At 47.1% G+C, this 19327-nt stretch overlaps 1 long non-coding RNA gene across 2 annotated transcripts in view; it reads right to left on the minus strand.

Moving 5' to 3' along the window:
- The window catches only part of LOC131504167 (uncharacterized), a 54272-nt gene extending 38423 nt beyond the window's left edge, over window positions 1-15849 (minus strand). Inside the window, exons 1-4 of one of the 2 annotated variants that reach the window (XR_009257834.1) lie at window positions 15420-15849; window positions 15104-15275; window positions 13791-13883; window positions 9134-9274 (exon numbers count right to left, since the gene is read on the minus strand). This is a non-coding gene — a long non-coding RNA (uncharacterized LOC131504167). Of the gene's footprint in view, window positions 1-8728; window positions 9275-13790; window positions 13884-15103; window positions 15276-15419 lie in introns of those variants that run through there. The other variant, XR_009257833.1, reaches the window with a different exon arrangement.
- Window positions 15850-19327: the final 3478 nt, after the last annotated feature.

A 19327-nucleotide genomic window follows, 5' to 3' on the forward strand; every position in this document is an offset into this window, starting at 1 on the left:
TATAATGGACACAGATAGGATTAGCTGCCTAGCACCCTTTTTTTTGTTGTTGTTCTCTTCTTGATTTTATTTTATTTTTTAATTTACATCTAAGTTAGTTAGCATATAGTGCAACGATGATTTCAGGAGTAAATTCCTTAATGCCCCTTACCCATTTAGCCCATCCCCCCTCCAGTAACCCTCTGTTTGTCCTCCATATTTATGTGTCTCTTCTGTTTTGTCCCCCTCCCTGTTTTTATATAGTTTTTGTTTCCCTTCCCTTATGTTCCTCTGTTTTGTCTCTTAAAGTCCTCATAGGAGTGAAGTCATATGATTTTTTTCTTTCTCTGACTAATTTCACTTAGCATAATACCCTCCAGCTCCATCCACGTAGTTGCAAATGGCAAGATTTCATTCTTTTTGATTGCCGAGTAATACTCCATTGTATATATATACCACATCTTTTTTATCTATTCATCCATCAATGGACATCTGGGCTCTTTCCATACTTTGGCTATTGTTGATAGCACTGCTATAAACATGGAGGTGCATGTGTCCCTTCGAAACAGCACACCTGTATCCCTTGGATAAATACCTAGTAGTGCAATTTTTGGGTTGTAGCATAGTTCTATTTTTAGTTTTTTGAGGAACCTCTGTACTGTTTTCCAGAGTGGCTGCACCAGCTTGCATTCCCACCAACAATGCAAAAGAGATCCTCTTTCTCCACATCCTCGCCAACATCTGTTGTTGCCTGAGTTGTTAATGTGTAACAGGTGTAATGTGACAGGTGTAAGGTGGTATCTCATTGTGGTTTTGATTTGTATTTCCCTGATGATGAGTGATGTTGAGCATTTTTTCATGTGTCGGTTGGCCATCTGGATGTCTTCTTTGGAGAAATGTCTATTCATGTCTTTTGCTCATTTCTGGATTATTTGTTATCTGTCCTCTCCCTTTTCACTGGGTTTGACCAAGGGGGAGCTGACAGAAGACTGGAGAGCAAGGAAGTAAGGTCACAGTATTCTCCATTGCATCCCTGTGAGGATGCCCCAGTATCTCTCAAGACAACCTTCTCACCTCTACCTTTCTCTGTCTGATTCTTCTTCCTGGTTTCCTATCTACTTCCCCACCCTTCACTCTGGGCTGACACAGGAGTGGGATCAACCCAACATCCCTGAGGTTCCCCCATGCCTTACCCACGCCTGTGTCAATTCCCCTTCTTCAGTTATTCCAATGAAGATGTCATCTGTTTTCTGTTGGGGCCCTAACCCAGTCACGCATGTCCCCGCCCTTCTCCATAACACCACCTTGTTCTTTTAAACCAGGCCACGCCCCCACATGCCTGGCAGCCAATGAGGCAAAGACCATGCCCATTAGCCCTCTCCTAGTAGCCAACCAGGATTTTCCTGTGCCCCTCCTCTCGGGTCCCGCCCCACTCCACCCCTAGACTGGAGTTTGGCTCCACTTCCCTGGCTCTGACCCCTTGGGTTTTCCCTAGTGTTTAGCTTCACCCTTGGTCAGCCCCTCGGGGCTTTCCTCCAGCCCTGGTGAGACCTAGGAAGCCAGTCATCAAGTGACCAGTGATCAAGATCCCGCCTGTCCCTCCTCAGAGAGCTGGATAAACCTGCCGAACTGTTCTCAGACTCACGGTCTCTCTAGGCTCCCTCGCTGACCTGTAACCATCTTCTTGATGCCTGTCTGGATACACACATGTGTGACCTATGACTGTAGCATTTTTTCCTGTTTCCTCCTCCCGCCCCTGAGAGCAGGGACACTGCCTTGTTCATGCTGTATCCCAGTGCCTGGAACATAGTAATTAACTATTTGTCAACTAACAGACTGACCAACTGGATTCCCATCGTCTGTTACAGTCTTCCCCCAAACAAGATAGAGCACCATTAATTAGGCTTTAGGTTTCCTAACTAGTTTTTTCCAGTCTTGCCTCCCTAAGACCAACCTCTTTGGCAATGGCGACTATTTCTAGCAACTGCTCAGTCATACATGTATAAGATTCTTCTGGGACACTCCCAGGGCCCAATTAATGGCTTTATCAGCCCTAATCCCTGATAAGTTCACAGGGACTCCTGTCACATGAAATTCAAAATAAAATTTTATTTTTTTGATCTAACAATAAACATTAATTTGTGTTGAAATTTAAAAAACAACAACTTTCTAGAATTTGCAAAATCATGCCTGCAAAATTGTGAGTAAGCTCAATGCAGCTGAACTGACCCTTCTTTCTGGCTGGGGCCCCATGCCATGTGTTTGAGTCTGTCCATTGGGCCCTGGTTACCATGATACAAGGGTGATTCCATTCACTCTGTGTGGGTTTTACTAGTGTGACTTGGCAAAGTCAAGCCAAGGTGGGGTTGGGGGGAGGAGGATCCCGTTTTTCAATTTCTTGGGAGGATGGAGGTGGCAAGGAGGAGTCAATTATCACATGTGTTTTTCAACCTTGGTGCTACTGTCAGGACGATTCTTTGCATGAGACTAACCTCGTCACTGTAAGATATTTATCATTTCTGATTTCCAGGCACTAAATGCTAATAGCACTCCTCAGTCATTGTGACAGCTCACCAAAAAAACCCTCCACAATCTCCCTAGGGGAGCAAGGTAAAAAAACGTGAAGAAGTGCTGTGACCTATGTGGTTGAATACAGGTGGAAAGAATGTTCTCTGAATGGTCTTGTCTTCCCCTATTCTTGTCTGAAATGAACACCCTTTTCTGCCCCTCCCTACTGAACTTGCTGACCCACGTTCTGCAGGACCTTCCTGGGCAAGAGCGTGCCAGCTTCGCCCCCCCCCCCCCACCCCCCGCTTCTCCCCCCAGTCCCCTCCCCATTAGCAATGGTATTGGCAATACCACTCATTTACCATTCTGTCGTGTGGTGTGACTCTTGTTATATCAGCACCTTTAATTTTAATTAAGTCTCAGGGTTTGTTACAGAACGTTTCAGGGGCGCCTGGGTGGCTCAGTCGGTTAAGCATCCAACTTCAGCTCAGGTCATGATCTCACGGGTTTGTGAGTTCGAGCCCTGCGTCGGGCTCTGTGCTGACAGCTCGGAGCCTGGAGCCTCCTTCGGATTCTGTGTCTCCCTCTCTCTCTCTGCCCCTGCCCTGCTCACATTCTCCCTCTTTCCCTCTGTCTCTCTCTCCCTCAAAAATGAATAAACTTAAAAAGAATTAAAAAAAAAAAAAAAAAGAATATTTCGGAACCAGCACATGTATCTCTCTGACCAAATTATAAGCTCCCAGAGGGCAGAGCCCACGTTTCATGCCTCTTTCCTTGCGGGAGGAGGGTTTAGGTGGAAGGTGACCCAGGCGGAAGCATCTGGCAAGCTACTTGGACTGCAGGACTGCAGGCTGAGGACAACAGGGAGCTTGGAGCTGCCCACAGGGATAACTGACAATGTGGTAGAAGAAGGCATGTCATTGGCCCAAAGACACCGCTTGGAGGAATGATCACCTTCAAGGTATGGGAGGAAAAATAAAGCCCATAAAAGGTAAAGCATTGTGGGAGGTGACAGGAATGTTGCGAAGTCACAAAAGTCACCAGAGAAAGGACTGGTCATCAGTACCAGAGGAGGCAGGAGGAAAGCTACGAAGTTCACGGTGGCCTTCTGGCCCCTCACAGTGCAGTGGGGAGGGTGGGCCATGCTGTAAGGGCCCAGCAAGTGAGGAAACTAAGGCAGAGATGGCAGGCTTCTGGAAGTGAAGGGAAGGGAGGGCAACCACACGAAAGGACAACTTGGCACATTCCATAAACGTGTCCATTTATATAAATGTGTAATCGATCTGTGCGTTTATTTTTATAACTGGGTCTGAATATTATAGGAAAGATAGAAACAGTGTTTGTGAGCGGAGTTGGAAGAACCATTTGCAGTGGAGGCTATGCAGATTGAGCCAGCTCTGGGAGGGAGAGCATGGGGTCCAGACAGCATGGGGGCCTCAGCCTTGGGAAGGAAAAGGACATTCCTGGGAAACAGGGATGACGACACACAGGGAAGTTTATTTTAAAAGTGGGTATTTTAGGGGCGCCTGGGTGGCTCAGTCGGTTGAGCTTCCTACTTCAGCTCAGGTCATGATCTCACAGTTTGTGAGTTCGAGCCCCGCGTCGGGCTCTGTGCTGACAGCTCAGAGCCTAGAGCCTGTTTCAGATCCTCTGTCCCCCCCATCTCTTTCTCTGCCCCTCCCCCGATCTCTCTCTCCCCATCTCTGTCTTTCTCAAAAATAAATAAACATTTTTAATGGGTATTTTGAAGTGAATGGGTTGTTTTCCTGGTAATTTTACCAAAAACATGAATTAACTGACCCTTTCTTATTTATGCAGAGACATTTTGGTGAATCGCAGCAGCCCCTAAGCCTTACAGAATGCAGAATTTCTGTCATTGGATTTAAAATGCTTTTTCTTAGTACATCATAGCTCTAGCTTGGATAGGTCGTGTGAGGGCAAGCTCAGAAAAAGGAGGTAACATTACCAAAGTGTCCAGAAAACGAAAATGCTTCCTTCATTCCAAGCACGGAGGTCAGTAATAAAAAAGCGCTTATCATAGATTAATCCACAGCCTGAATGCAAAGGTTTGTTGGGGGAGCAGGCGGCAGGGGGGGCGGGTGGTGCGAAGCAACCCTAAACTATATGACATGCACTCTGCCTTTTTACGACCTTGGCAAAAACAAGCAGGAGACAAATCCCATTTACAAGGACAGCAAAAGCCCAGTCTCCTCTCTGACCCAGGTCCTCTCCATGCATCATAAATATTTCCATAGTCATAAATATCACTGACGAGGAAGCAGAAGGCTCTTAATTGGCTTCAACTCATTTCATGGTGGAGGAAGCTAGGAAGAATGCACTGAATAAGAATAAGACAGGGTGAGAGATCTCCCAGGAGGAAACTAAAATCGATTCTTCCATCAACATGATGCTCTCTATCTGTGCACTGACTTCAGCCAGGAAAGAACCGGCTGTTGTGAGGGGTGCCTTCTCCTGCCTGCCCAGGGCCTTCCTGTCCCAGAGGTGCCAAACCCCTTCAGGTCGAGTTTTGTGGTGGTTAATGTTGCTGATGACGAGCTGACCGTAAGGAAAGAAGGGAGATAACTAGCATTTATTAAAAATTAATAGGAGGATAATGGATAAACAAATGGGGGTGTATTCATCCAATGGAATCCCATCCAGCAATAAAAAAGATGAACCACTAATCACACAACAGCATGGATGAGCTTACATAGAGTACAGACTATATGATTCCATGTATATGACTTTCTGTAATGGGTGATCAGGGCCGAGAAAAAAAAAAAAAGTCCAAACAATGGTTCCTTCTATCAGTGGGTGAGGGATGAACTGGAAAAGGGTTTGAGGGAACTTTTGTAGGGATGGAAAAGTTCTGTATATGTCGACGGGGGTGGGGGGTGGGGGGGAGCGGGCTGGATTACACAGGTGTTTGCATTTGTAAAAACTCAGTAAGTGTACAATTAAGATTCATGCATTTCATTACAATTAAATTCTACAGCAAATGAAAAACTAAACAAATCTCGAACCCTACTTAATGATATGCATGCTGAAGTATTTAGGGGGAAGTGTCCTGATGTCTGCAATTTCCTGTGAAATGCATCACTAAAATAAAATAGATTCATGGCTGGATAGAGGGATAGAGAGAGGGACTGATATGTGAAGAAGCAGTTTTAGATGTTAATGGTGGGATCTACGTGGTTAGTAGACAGCTGTTTGTTGTACAGTTCTTTCTACTTGGTTGCATGTTTGAAATTTCTCACAACGAAATGGAAGAAATAAGGATGTTGCGATAAAAGACAAGAAAAGAAAACAAACATCTATGAGTACCTAGGTGTACCAAGTGCCGTAGGTACATTTCCCCAATCCCCATATGGGCTTGATTTTGCAGACCAGCAGGTTGACATTCAGAGAAACACAGCCTCAGGATGGAGGGATGTTTCTTCTTTCACAAGCGCCCTCCAGAGGTGGGATCTGGCATTTGTACTTTGGGTAGCAGACAGTCTCGTCCACGGCTGCTCCCCCTCAGCCTTCCTCTCAACGATGGCTTCTGATTAACTTCACAAGCGAAGAGCCAGCTTCAACCACCAACTAATCAATGACTCCACAGCTATTAATTGAACACCTACTATGTGGAGGGGATTCCAAGAGCTGTAAAACACAGTCTCTGCCTTCAAGAAGCAACCAGAGTATTAAACCCAGCCTGGAGATCTGGCCCGTAGATGTGACTTGGGCATTAATTATCCGTGGGACCATGAGCAAGTTACACCAGCCCTCAAGCTTCCACCTCCTCATCTATGAAATCAGGGCTTGAACTAGACCATCTCTCAGGTTCCTGGCACCCCTCATGTTTCTGTGACTTTTGATCCGTCGGAATTTTGAGGGTCAATGGCTGGTCCAGGGAGTGTGTGCTAAAGGAACACTGAGGAGGAGAAGTCGCCTTGGACAGGGTGTCGCCTCGTAGGAAGTGGGGTCTAAGTGTGCCTGGTGGATGGGGGGAGGAGATAGGGTTCCAGGTGGAAGAAATGCAAACACAGGGCCTGGAGGCAGGGGGACCCATGGGGACAGTAAGGAGAAAGTGACTGGAGAGGGGGGTCCGTGTTCAGGCAGCGGAGATGACACTGAGAAAGACACTTTGACTTTAGCTTCTGAGAGAGAGGCAGCCTCCCGTGAGGAACATTAAGCACGGGAACCGTAGAAGAGACGGTGTCTGAGAAAGACTCATCTAGTCATTTGCAGTCATGGAGGAAAACGGCAGTGCAAACGTTCACAAATGACAGATTAATAAAACAGTGTGGCAGACTCTGGAACATCCTCAATCTGTGGTTCCCCAGCTATGATCTTCGGAACGTTAGGGTTCCTGGGAAGGGCCTTAGGGACAGTAAGGGGGGTGGGGGCGAGGGCAAGCGGAGGGAAGGCCGGGCCCAGCACCCTCTCTCATCCTGGCCTTGACCTCACCAGCACAACTTGTATTGGATTGATACCTGGGAGCTCCAGATCAAATTTATTTTCAAGCAAGAATTCAACAGACCTCAACTGAACCGTATCAACTCATTACAGAAATAAGTAGCCAAACAAATGTGGGGGCTGTTTGAGGAGAATTTGCTGGGCATGAGCCTCGCACTGCTACTTGAGATGATTGCACATTTGCACCAGTGAGATGCCAGCTCTGACAAAGGCGGGGAGTCTCAGGAAGAGGGCAGATTTGGAGGACGGCTGTGCCCTGGCCCCAGGAAGTTACTGAAATGGTCTCGTTCTGGGCGTCACCCAGATGCAATGGGCTTTCAGCTGTGAGGCCCTGCAGGCCTGCCTCTCGGTAGTCCTGACTTAATTCCCTCAGCAGGGTCTCCACACCCCTACCCCTACTCGGTTCCCCTCCTGGTGGGCCCCACCATTGGGTGGGACAGAATCTCTCCCCGAATCTTTGTTGTTTGTCATCCTAAACAGATATTCAACAGCATCTCACCCCATAAAACTGAACCAGGAGAAAACAAAAGCCGCCAACTTGGAGAAGTTACACAGGTTCTAGATTCCTACAGATATATTTTGGTTGAATCCCCGGGCTCCTGGCTCCTTCACAGGAGACAATAACTGATAAATTCTGCCCTCCACATTTATTCTTAAATAATCTCATTAACGGTCTCTTCTTACCGACCTGCTCCTAGATGCCCGCAGGGCAGAGCATTTGCCCTCCCCTTACCTCAGGTGTCCCTTGCCCTCCGTTCCACATGGCAGGGCCACAGTTGAGCACTTCCTCATGGCTGTGCTCCCACCCGCAGTAGCTACCGCGTGCCTGACCTTCTGCGAGGCGTTCTGGTTATCTGTCACCGCCTAACAGATCACCCAACACTCAATGGCTCAAAAAAACCAGCCTCTATTATTTCGCATGGTTCCTGTTGGTTAGGAATCTGGGAAGGACTCAGCTGGGTAATTCCAGCCCAGGGTCAGTTTGCAGTCATGTGTTAGCAGGGACAGGAGGATCTACTTCCAAGGTGGCTCACTGACAGGACTGGCAAATTGTCGCTGGCTCTTGTTGGGGGACCTGAGATCCTGTCCACGTGGGCCTCGCCACATCGCTGCTTGAGAGTCCCCGTGGCATGGCAGCTGGCTTCTCTTGGAAGCCAAGAGGCCAAGCCAGGTGCTGTGATGACTTTAGGGCCTATCTTGAGGCTCATACATTACGCCTTCTACTTCATTTTACTGGTCACACAGGGCAAGCCCTGACTCGATGTGAAAGGACACGACACAAGAAGGCAAGGGTCTTTGGAGGCTGTCCCACCACACGACAGAAGGGTCAGAAGAAGAGGGATCCCTGTTTGAGCCATTAAGTAGTTTGCAACTTATTTGCGGGGAGAAAACTTACATACTTATACCTATAATACTAAAGGGATTAAAGAAAAGAAGAAGAAAAGAAGAGTAATAATGACAAGGCAGACAGCACACGTCCTGGAATGCAACCTAGGTATTGAGTGAGCAAGATCGATACAGACTCTGCCCTCTGGACGCTTGGAATCTACTGGGAATGACAGGTTTCACATGCAGAATTGCACTTAGAATAAAATCCTATCTCCTTAACCTTACGTTTCTCCATTCTTTTCTTCTACTACTCATCTCCTTTTTCACTGAGCTCCAACCACTTAACCTGTTCTCCATTCCTCCAACAGATTAAGCTCCTCCCTCCCTCGGGACTTTGCACTTGCTGTCCCCCTCCCCCCCCACCTCCGACCCCACCAACCCCGACTGTCCTCCAGGTCTTTGCACAACCAGCTCTTTCTCACCACCCAGGTCTCTGTGTTTAGTTGCCACCTGATCTTGTCCTCCACCTCCCCCAACTAGAATGCATGAGAACAGAGACTGTGAAACCTCCCTCACTGCTGTGTCTCCAGATACACCTGGCCGGCACTCGTTCCATAATAAGTGACGAATATATACTACAGTGAGTGAATAAAGTACCCCCTTTCGGACCATGTTCTAAAACCATATAAAATCCTCTCTTTAGGATATCGAAAGCTTAAGCTCCAGCCCTGTCACTTGGCCATCTCAGAATCCAAACCAAGTTCGGTCAATTGTCTCCGTGGTGGTGAGCAAACAGCATATGCCACACCTGCCTTTTCCCCCACTTTTGGTTTCAGCGGATCCGGCCCAGGCTAACCGTGTTATTTGTACTTCTCCTCCGGGACGGTCCTCAGTCCCTCACTGCCTTTGGTTGGCTTCCCAAAAGCGTCCCTCTCCTCCAGGGGAAGGGCAACTCCAGCCTTGTTTTGCTGCACTGGCACTCGGGGGTTCGGCTTTCCTGGGCAAGAAAAATATTGAAAACGGTTGTTCATTAACATCCCAGCTTTCCCACTTTTCGGGAGAAACCACACAACAAACGGAGACCCCACACGTATTTATTTTGAAAATACGTTTTTTTAATTTGAAAGCAAATGGACGCTGCTGGTCTGCAGGTCATTTCACCTGCTGTGGCGTGTGATTAGCAAGGCCTTTTCTTGCTGGGTGGTGGTGCCGGCTAATGGACTCACGCTCCCTCTGTATGTTTATCTTCAGTTAATTAAAATTTTGCCAAGTCTTCCTCGCAGCCCCTGTGCACAGCAAGGCTGAGTCTTGGCTTGTGGCACCGATCTGGGCTGGCAAGCTGGGAGGGGGGCGGTCATCCTATTAAATATTAATCTGAAAGGGTAATCGGGCCTGTGGGCTTCCACCCCTGAGGTTCTCTCACTGGGAAGGCACAGATCGATGCCAAAACCCAGTGCCTGTGACGACTCTCCCTGCCAGGCCTGAGTCAGCATCAGATGCAATTTTTCAGAACTGTTATTCGACAATAAATCTGAGCAGAATTCTGGGAGATCTCTCTTAAAAACTGGAATGAATTACACGCACATCCACCTTTGAAGGGGATGTTAGCCATCCTGCGAAACTGTGCCTTATAAATGATGAACAGGTCAATTTGCCAGATGAATTTTGAAGTTACGGGTCAGGTTAAGACTAGCACTTCAGATGTTAGTTTTGAAAATCTGCCTTTGCCAGGAAGAGGGGTGGATAGGAAAGACTGAGCTGGCACTCAGCCTTCCATTGCCCTATTTTTGAAAATGCAGAAGCTGCTCCCCACAAGTTCACCTTCCCACCCCCATCCCTTCCTTCCATCACTGTTAGCTAGGTACTACCTACTGAATCACTTCAGCAAACACCTTTGCCAGGAAACTTGGAACAGCACCCTGCTGGGGCACCTGGGTAGCTCAGTACGTTAAGAGTCTGACTTCGGCTCGGGTCACGATCTCACGGTTCGTGGGTTCGAGACCCGCATTGGGCTCTGTGCCGACAGCTCGGAGCCTGGAGCCTGCTTCAGATTCTGTGTCTCCCTCTCTCTACCTTTCCCCCACTCACTCTCTGTCTTTCTCTCTCTCAAAAATAAATAAGCATTAAAAAAATTTAAATAAGGAAGAGCACTCTGTTGTGGGTTCAATTGTGTCTCTCGAAACAGTAAGTTGAAGTCCTAATCCCCAAGACCTGTGAATGTGACCTTTGGGGGGCTCAGTCAGTCAAGAGTCTGACTTTGGCTCGGGTCATGATCTCAAGTTTCATGAGTCAAGTTTCGAGCCCTGAGTCAGACTCTAAGCTGACAGCGTCGAGTCTGCTTCAGATCCTCTGCCTCCCTCTCTCTCTGCTCCTCTCCTGCTCACATGCACGTGCGCACACGCACTTTCTTTCTCTCTCAAAAATAAATAAACATTAAAAAGAAGAAGAAGAAGAAAGAAAATAGAATCTTTGCAGGTGTGATTACTTAAGGTGAGGTCATCCTAGCTTGGGTGGGCCTGATCCAATGATCGGTGTCCTTATAAGAAGAGATAACAGAGATACAGAGACACACAGGGAGACCACCATGTGACATTAGAGGCAGAGGTTGAAGCGATGTGTCTACCAGACGAGGGACGCCAAGGATTCCTGGCAACACCGGAAACTAGGAAGAGGCAAGGAAGGATCCTCCCCCAGCACCTTCAGAGAGAGCACGGCCCTGGCAGTGCCTTGGTTTTTTTTACTTCCAGCCTCTAGAAACGCGAAGAGGAACGTGTGTTGCTTTAAGGCACCACATCCGTGGTACTTTGCTGCAGCAGATCTAGGAAACTAATATACACTCTCCTCCGGGTCCTACTGTTGACCATCTTCCCTGGCTTGCCTCTCTGCCAACCCCATGGATAGGCTTGCTCATTCTGATTCCCTTCCCTTCCCTTTATCTACAATGAAGTCCCAACTTGCTGGGAGGCTTAGGAAGTGGGACATCAGGCCAAGAAGAAAACCTTATCACGTCCCACATCTTGCAGATGAGTTTTGAAACATCTCAGTCTACGTTCTTGCCTAAGCAGAAGTCAGCGTACATAATAAGATGGCTCTTTGATGATGGAGGATGTCACTCTGCCTCAGGGGTCATCACTCTAAATTCAGGTCTCCCTGGCTGGTGTCACAGATACACAGAGAGCAAGACTTTGGCATGAATTTGTACTGACCCCAGCATATACTCTGAAAACTGTCTTTGTCTCTTCTAAAAATTGAATGTAACAACAGAACTAGGAATAAAGATTCTACAATATTCTGTTGTCTTGAAATACCCATGGGCAGGCATGTTGCAGTTGAGGTCAGAAAGCTTGGACCTGAATTCCAGCTCTACCCATCCTCACAATTCATTTGCACAGTAAGTATTATCATCCCCCATTTACATGTGGCAGGTTGGACAGAGGTCACCTCATCCCACCTGTGGAGAGACATAGTCAAGGAGAGGAACTTCTGCTCGGTCTTTGTTTTGCTGAGTGGGGCACACCAGCTGAGGGTAGAGATGAACCGCTCTGGATGACAGAAGGAGTTTAAAGAAGTCATAGAGGTGAAGGGAAGGAAAGAGAAAACCACTGGTAGGGAAGAGGAATTTGGGAAATCTGATGGAGAATTTGACTTAATTTTTATTGTGTGGTATGATCTGTATCTTCTCCCCTGTATCTGCCCAAAAAGATTTCTGGTTAATACATTATGGAATTGGATCCGGTTTGGGAGATGGGCATCAGATAAGAAACAAAGACCACTCACGAGGATCCAATCATCCCAAGGCTGATTAGGAGCTGAAGCTCAGAAACATCGAGTGCCCTGCTCAGGGTTACACAGCCTTAGGTTCTGAAGTCAGATCTGTCTGACTCCACACCTATGTTCCTCCCTCTAACATATGGGTTATTCTCATGGTGGACTTACCAAACTATTTCAGGCCTAGGAGGTAGTCCAGATTGAAAAATTATTTGTATAAATGCCGTGGCCAAAAAGCAATAATAACTTACTGATTGTAGTTTTCATATGGCTAGAGCTTTGCAGTCTGGAAAACTGCCTTCTGTTTACTGAGCATTTAATAAATGCCAAGCTCTTTTCATGTGCATGATGTGATCTAATCTTCTGAGTAGGCTGAGAGGCAGACATTTTTATCCTCATTTTACAAATGAGGAAACATTAAAGAGTGGCTAGCCCAGGTCACTGTTGGGAAGCAGCAGACGCATGACCTAAATGCCAACAATCATTTAGTTTATTTACTTTCTGAGTAGGTAATACACACACATACTACGATGTTTAGCAAGGAAAGGGCCAGCAGTGAAAAGTGTCTGTTTCTTCCTCCCCCTCAGTGGCCAGCCTCCCTTCCCTGGCACCCTCAGATCACCGTCTATGACCAGTGTCCTTCAAAGATATACTTGGTATTTACAAATATGACCATGTTCCTCTGACACCACAGTTGCCTCCCTCAGGGAAAAAGAACATTTGAAGTTAACCTGAGGAGACAGTGCCTTCCCTCAGCCTTCCTGGTAAGCTTCTGTTTAAACTTTTAGAGCTGAAATACCGAAGGAGTAAATATCCTCTTTTTTTAATGTTTATTTATTTTTGAGAGAGACAGAGAGAGACAGAGTGTGAGAGGCGGAGGGGCAGAGAGAGAAGGAGTCACAGTCTGAAGCAGGCTCCAGGCTCTGAGCTGTCAGCCCAGAGCCCGACGCGGGGCTCGAACTCACAGACTGTGAGATCGTGACCTGAGCTGAAGTCGGACGCTTAACCGACTGAGCCACCCAGCGCCCCTGGAGTAAATATCTTTTTATGTTTTTCTGGGAGCTGGCAGGGGTTGGGGGTGTACTGAAAAGAGCATGGGGTCTGGAATCTCATGGCACTAAGTTCAAGTTCATACCCAGAGGTGACTTCACCTCTTGGAACCATTTCTGCATCTGAGAAATGGAGGCAAACCTCCCTACCTACCTCCTGTGAGGACAATCGAAGAGGAGAGAGTAAAACATCTGGCGCCTCTGGCGCCCTCCTTCCTTCTCCTCCTGAAGGAGAGCCTACCATTTCCCTGGGCTTCTTTAAGAACACAGAGACAAGGAAAAAGCAAACTCCCCAAATCTACACACTGTTTAATGATCAGCTTTGACCTAATTCTACTTCAAAGCGTTTCCGTCTCCTTCCTACCTCCCACTACCTCCCACCCAGCTGCCAAGTATAGAGAACACATGAAAACTTAGGCCAAATGGGAACCTGGAATGTTAGAGCCTTTGAGAAAACAGCTGTTTGTTTGTTCATTTATTGCCCTGTTTTTGGCCCTGTCTTGTTTGATTACAAGGGCCTGTGGGGAAGAAGAATCCTTTGCACTTTCGTCTACGTGGTACTCGTACACCCTTCGTTTCACTCCACAACAGTTCTTGTGAGAAAAAGCCAAACTGTGGTTCAGAGGTTAATGCTTCGGTAGGAGGCACAAGGCAGAAACGGGGCTAGAACCCAGGTCTTCCTTCTGATTTCCTCACCTTTCACTGTCTCCATATGTAATTGTTTCTGCCTCAGTTAGGGTGCCTTTGGCTGCCAGCAACAGACCATCCAAGTAACTCTCGCTCATGTACCTGGAAATCAGGCACATGGATAGCTTCAGAATCAGCTTAGGACAGTGGCTTGGCACTCTTTCTCTGCTCCCCTCTTGCTTCCCCCCCCCACCCCCATCCTCTGTGTATTGGCTTCATTTTCAGGCTGGCTTCCCTCATGCCAAAATGATTTATTGCTCTCCAGACTCCACATCAACACATCACAATGTCCGGAGAAAAGAGTCTCCTCTTGTGTCCCTTTTATGAATAAAGAGGATCCTTTATAAGAAGTCCCAACAAACAACCCCCTTGTGCCTCATTTTCTCAAACTGGAACAAAACTTGTGGTAGGCATCTGTCATGCTTGCGGTCACCCTGGCTCTTTTGAACACTCATCCTTTGTTACGACAAGTTCAAAATTATAAGTTCCACCTCTCCAAGGTAGAAGCCAGATTTTGTTCTCCCTTTGTTAGGACAAGTTTGAAATTATAAGTCCCACCTCCCCAAAGTAGAAACTAGATGATTCTGCTCTCCCGCTACAGCCTGCCACACACACACACACACACACACACACACACACAGCAGAGGCATTTGTGGCTGCAGAGTAAAGTCAAGCTCCTGGCACAGAAGCATCTAGAATAGTCTGTAGCACCTTCATCCAGACAGAGCTTGGTGTTGGTGGCACCTGTCAGCTGTGACCTGTGGAATGGTTTGGGCCAGTTTTCCCAGCAGCCTGGCTTTCCAGCTCTCCGTATGATCTTGTGAGCCACCCACTGTCCTTTCTATAAACTTTCCAAGTGCTGAATCACCCAGATGGGCTTCTGTTATTGCAGCTAAGAACCTGATTGATGCACATACCCATTCCTGAGCACATGGCTGGGGCCAGCCCTGTGCCCTCTGCTGACCGGCTTACACCTGAGTTCCTGAGCCAATGGGTGGCAAGAGACTTGGGATTTCCCTTACGCCAGTCACGACTAGCTCTGAAGTTCAGGGTGCGGTCAGCTTCCCAGGGAGCACAGGAGGACATATGGGAAACCTAAATAAAAACTGGTGTAAGAAACAGGAGAATCGATGCTTTGTGGGCAGCCAACAACGTTACCAAGCCCTGCTGTGTGAGAGGCTCTGCGCCTAACCATGTTCACCCTCAAGCAACTCTATCCCACCTTAAAGATGTGGAAACAGACCCGAGACATTAAGTAACAAGATGATAGAATTAAAAAGCTGGAATTCAAACGAGGCATGTTTGACTCCAAAGTCACTTACACGTTTATACACTGATGTTTCTGCCTCACAGTTCTGTGGATCATCTGTGGCTCTTTCAGGTTGGGCTCCAGGTACAGGTTGGGTTTGGGTTGACTCCATGAACCTCCTCATTTTTCTTGGACTGGTGGCTACTCAGCAGCTACCCAGATTCTCAAGGTGACAATGGAAAGTTCTAAAATTGGATTGCGCTGTTGGTTGCACAACTCTGTGAACTTCCTAAAACCCACTTTTAAAAGGTTGCATTTTATGGTATGTGAGTTCCATCTCAATAAAACTTTTAATAATAACAAAAAAAAAAGAACCCTAAGCAAAGTACCTTCTAGTGTAGGTTGCCCAACGAAGGGAGAAAGCCCTGGCTGCTCAGAGGAGCACCACCTGGAGCTCCGAGGATCTGGTTCAAGTCCCAGGTCTGTTTCTTGACCTCAGTTTCTTCACTACTAATATAAAGAGTCTTATTAGATCAATGTTCCTCAAATTTTAGTCATTTGTGAACCCCCTTTATGATTTTTCTTCTATCACTGTGCCAGATGAACAAGCATTTACCTATTTTTTAAAATTAACTCACCTTTTGGGGCACCTGGGTGGCTCAGTCGGTTGAGCATCTGATTTTGGTTCAGGTCGTGATGTCACGGTTTGTGGGTTCAAGCCCCGCGTCAGGCTCTGTGCTGATGGCTCAGAGCCTGGAGCCTGCTTTGGATTCTGTGTCTCCCTCTCTCCCCGCCTCTCCCCCACTCATGCTCTCCCTCTCTCTCTCTCAAAAATAAATAAATAGTAGCAAAATTTTTAAAATAAAAATTAAAAACAACAAAATTCTTTTTAAAATCCTAACATCATTCTAAACAAAAATGTTCATACAATCTTGAGTTTGCTATGCTACTTGTATTTTCCCAAAACACATCAAAATCACTGATAGATTGCAAAATCAGAAATGTTCATCCACTCCCCATGTCACCAGTGTTACCCCTACCATATGGGAACCCTGACCGAGGGTCGCTAAGGCTTGTCTACAAACTAGCCCATCAGGGAGAGGACAAGCTTCTGCCTTTGCTTGTCCCTCAACAAACATGGACATTTAATCATTGCTTCTTAGGACACAGCCTTGTCTGTGGCCTAACCTTGCTCTGGCTGTGGGGCTTTCTGGTCTCATAGAAGAGGAGGGCTGTCCCAAGGCTGACTCTGTTTAGTAACTCAACTTCCAGTCCCAAGAGGTACCTGCTGAGTCACTAAACAGAGTCAACCTTGCTGGGGATGGTTATTGTTATTCAAATTTTACAGCCGGGGAAGTTTCTCTCAGAGACATTAACATACCGGAAGAGGAAGAGGCAGAATTCAAAACCAGATCTTTTCTAAATTCCCATAGTTTTGTAACTGTATCCTACTAGGCCCTGGGCCTGGACATTTTTGGGGTGGATGCATTTGTAGTCTCCATGAAATCAGGCCATGCACATAACTCCCACCTTTGCCTATGGGCGACCTCAGCATTGAGGAATGGGACACAAGTGTGGCTTCTAAGATAAAAATTGTATCCATTGGGGGTGACTGGGTCTCAGTAGATTAAGCGTCTGACTCTTGATTTCACCTCAGGTCATGATCTCACAGCGTGTGAGTTCAAGCCCCACATCATGGTGTGGAGCCTGCTTGGGATTCTCTTTCTCTTTCCCTCTCTGCCTCTCTCTCTCTTTCTCAAAAGTAAAATAAATAAGCATTTAAAAAAATTGTATCCATTGAATTTCTAGTATTTCTATGTATCAGCAGCAAACAGTGACAATCTCCCCTGTACTTCTTTCATTACACGCATCCCCCTTGTAGTTGCTAGTGCAAAATCTCTACTCCCGCTAGTCAGGGACCATGTCTTTCTCATTAATTGCTGTGTCTGAAACACTCAGCCCAGTATTTGGCACAGAGCAGGTCCCTAATAACTCTGAGTGTAATTCACTAATAGCCCCTGGCCTCCAAGATCCTCTAGCCCAGGGAGGTGGAATGGGGTAGGCGGACTCAAGCCCGCAGACAAGGGGCAGGACTCGGCACTGTGTCCAGGTGCCCGCACAGCAGGCAGGAAGACACTGGTAAGCTGTCAGCCACATACCCCATACAATCAACATGTATCCCGCATCCTCTGGCCTGGAGCAGGCTGCTGCCACCACCTGAGTCCATCTGTGGAGATGGCTTCGATCTGTCCAGACAGGGGAGCAGAGCGGAGAGCAGTGATGCATTTATTCCATCCAACAAGTAACTATTGACAACCAGCCCCGTGCAAAGCCCCGTGCCAGGCGCCACAGAGGAGACAAATGTAACTCAGGCCTGCAGTGAGCCCCACGCAGGGCTTCTGAGTACACAAACCAGCAGCCTCGGCCTGCCAATTCCTTGTGCAGTGTTCTTTCCACAAGAGCACCGCCTTCCAAAAGAGATGCCCTAGCTGCCAGAATTAGGAGCTTTCTTCTAGCAGTGTGCTCTCCTAGCAGGAGGCTGCAAGGGAGATTTCTGTATGCGCACAAAAGAAACAGGACTCCTCCTGCTTCAGGGAGCTTCAGTATCTAGATGAGATGCAGGGGTAAGAGGGATCTGCTCCCGGAGACCTGCCAGGCAGATGTGGGGCTCAGTGCCTGGAATGCTGGGAGAAAGGAAGCCACAGGCAGAGCGCGGGGACGAGGACTGGGTGTGCAGGGGCACACAGAGCACTCTGTGTGGGGCATCAGTAACCTGGGGTTCTCTGGCCAGTCCTTGTCACGGGATGGGGCGCTGCTCCCCATGTAACAAGCCCAGCAGCTCCTTTTGCAGCCCCTGCCCCTCTTTGGACCCGCAATAACAATGGACATGAAGGCTTTCCGGGTTTCGCTTCCTGCCTTCAGAAACCGTTTCCTGTGAGGTCTGCGCTCTTTGGGCTACGTGAACACCAGGATGCCTCCCCTGGAATGCCTGCACTCCCTGACCTGTCAGCATGTGTCGCTCTGGCTACAATCGCCCACCCTATCCTGAGGCATTTTCAGTTAAACAGTCAGATCAAGGACAGAGAACCAGGCTAAAGCGCTTTGCAGAAGCCCAAGGAGATGATATACACTAATGGCTGCTCTACACAGGGTTTCTCAGCCTCAGCACTATTAACTTTTGCGCCAGACCATTCTTTGTTGTGGGGGCTGGCCTGTGCACTGGAGGATGTTTCACAGGGTCCCTGGGCTCTACTCACTACATAATATAAGCCACTCTCCCATTGTGACAATCAAAAATGTCTCCAGGGGCACCTGAGTGGCTCAGTTGGTTAAGCGTCCCACTTTGGCTCAGGTCATGATCTCGCCATCTGTGAGTTCGAGCCCCGCGTCGGGCTCTGTGCTGACAGCTCAGAGCCTGGAGCCTGCTTCAGCTTCTGTGTCTCCCTCTCTCTCTGCCCTTCCTCCTCTCATGCTCTCTCTCTCTCAAAAATAAATAAACATTAAAAAAAAATTGTTTTTAAATGTCTCCAGACATTTCCTATGTTCCCTGGAGGTAAAAGTTATCCCTCGTTAAGAACCACTGGAGTAGTGGGGCACCTGGCTGGTTCAGTCGGTTAAGTGTCCAACTCTTGATTTTGGTTCAGGTCACGATCTCACAGTTTTGAGTCCAAGTTCTACATCAGGCTCTTTGCAGTGTGGAGCCTGCTTGGGGTTCTCTCTCTCCCTCTCTCTTTGCCCCTCCCACTCTCACTCTCTCTCTCAAAATATATAAATAAACTTAAAAAAAAAAAAGGAACACTGGTGTACTGTCTTTGAGTTTGCATCCTGGCTCTACCATTTGTTAGCTATGTGACCACAGCAAGTTATTTAACTAATCTGTGCCTCAGTTTTCCTATCTGTAAAGTAGGGATGATAATAATAATCACCTCATAAGATTGTTGTGTTGTTTTCTGCCCTGCTTATTTCTGGTAAACTATTTGAGGCAACTTAAAATAGAAGCACATACACTAATGGGAAATTAAAAAAAAAAAAATTTACAACACAAAGGTAAATAATTTTAATACTTGAAGAATTCATACACATTAGTGAACCACTGATTTCACCTAGATTAGAAAGACAGGAGATAAACACAAAAGTTTATCGGAGAAAATAGCTTAACATGGAAAAATGCCCAACAAGGACATAAGAATTTAAATAGCCACCAAAAACAACCTATTAAAAATGTCAGATTAGCAGATAAGAGGGCAATGAAACAGACACTCTCATATGTTATAGTTAGAAACATGGCAAATTAGGG

Source organism: Neofelis nebulosa, chromosome 2 (assembly GCF_028018385.1).
Source record: "Neofelis nebulosa isolate mNeoNeb1 chromosome 2, mNeoNeb1.pri, whole genome shotgun sequence".
NCBI classification, from domain to species: Eukaryota; Metazoa; Chordata; class Mammalia; order Carnivora; family Felidae; genus Neofelis; species Neofelis nebulosa.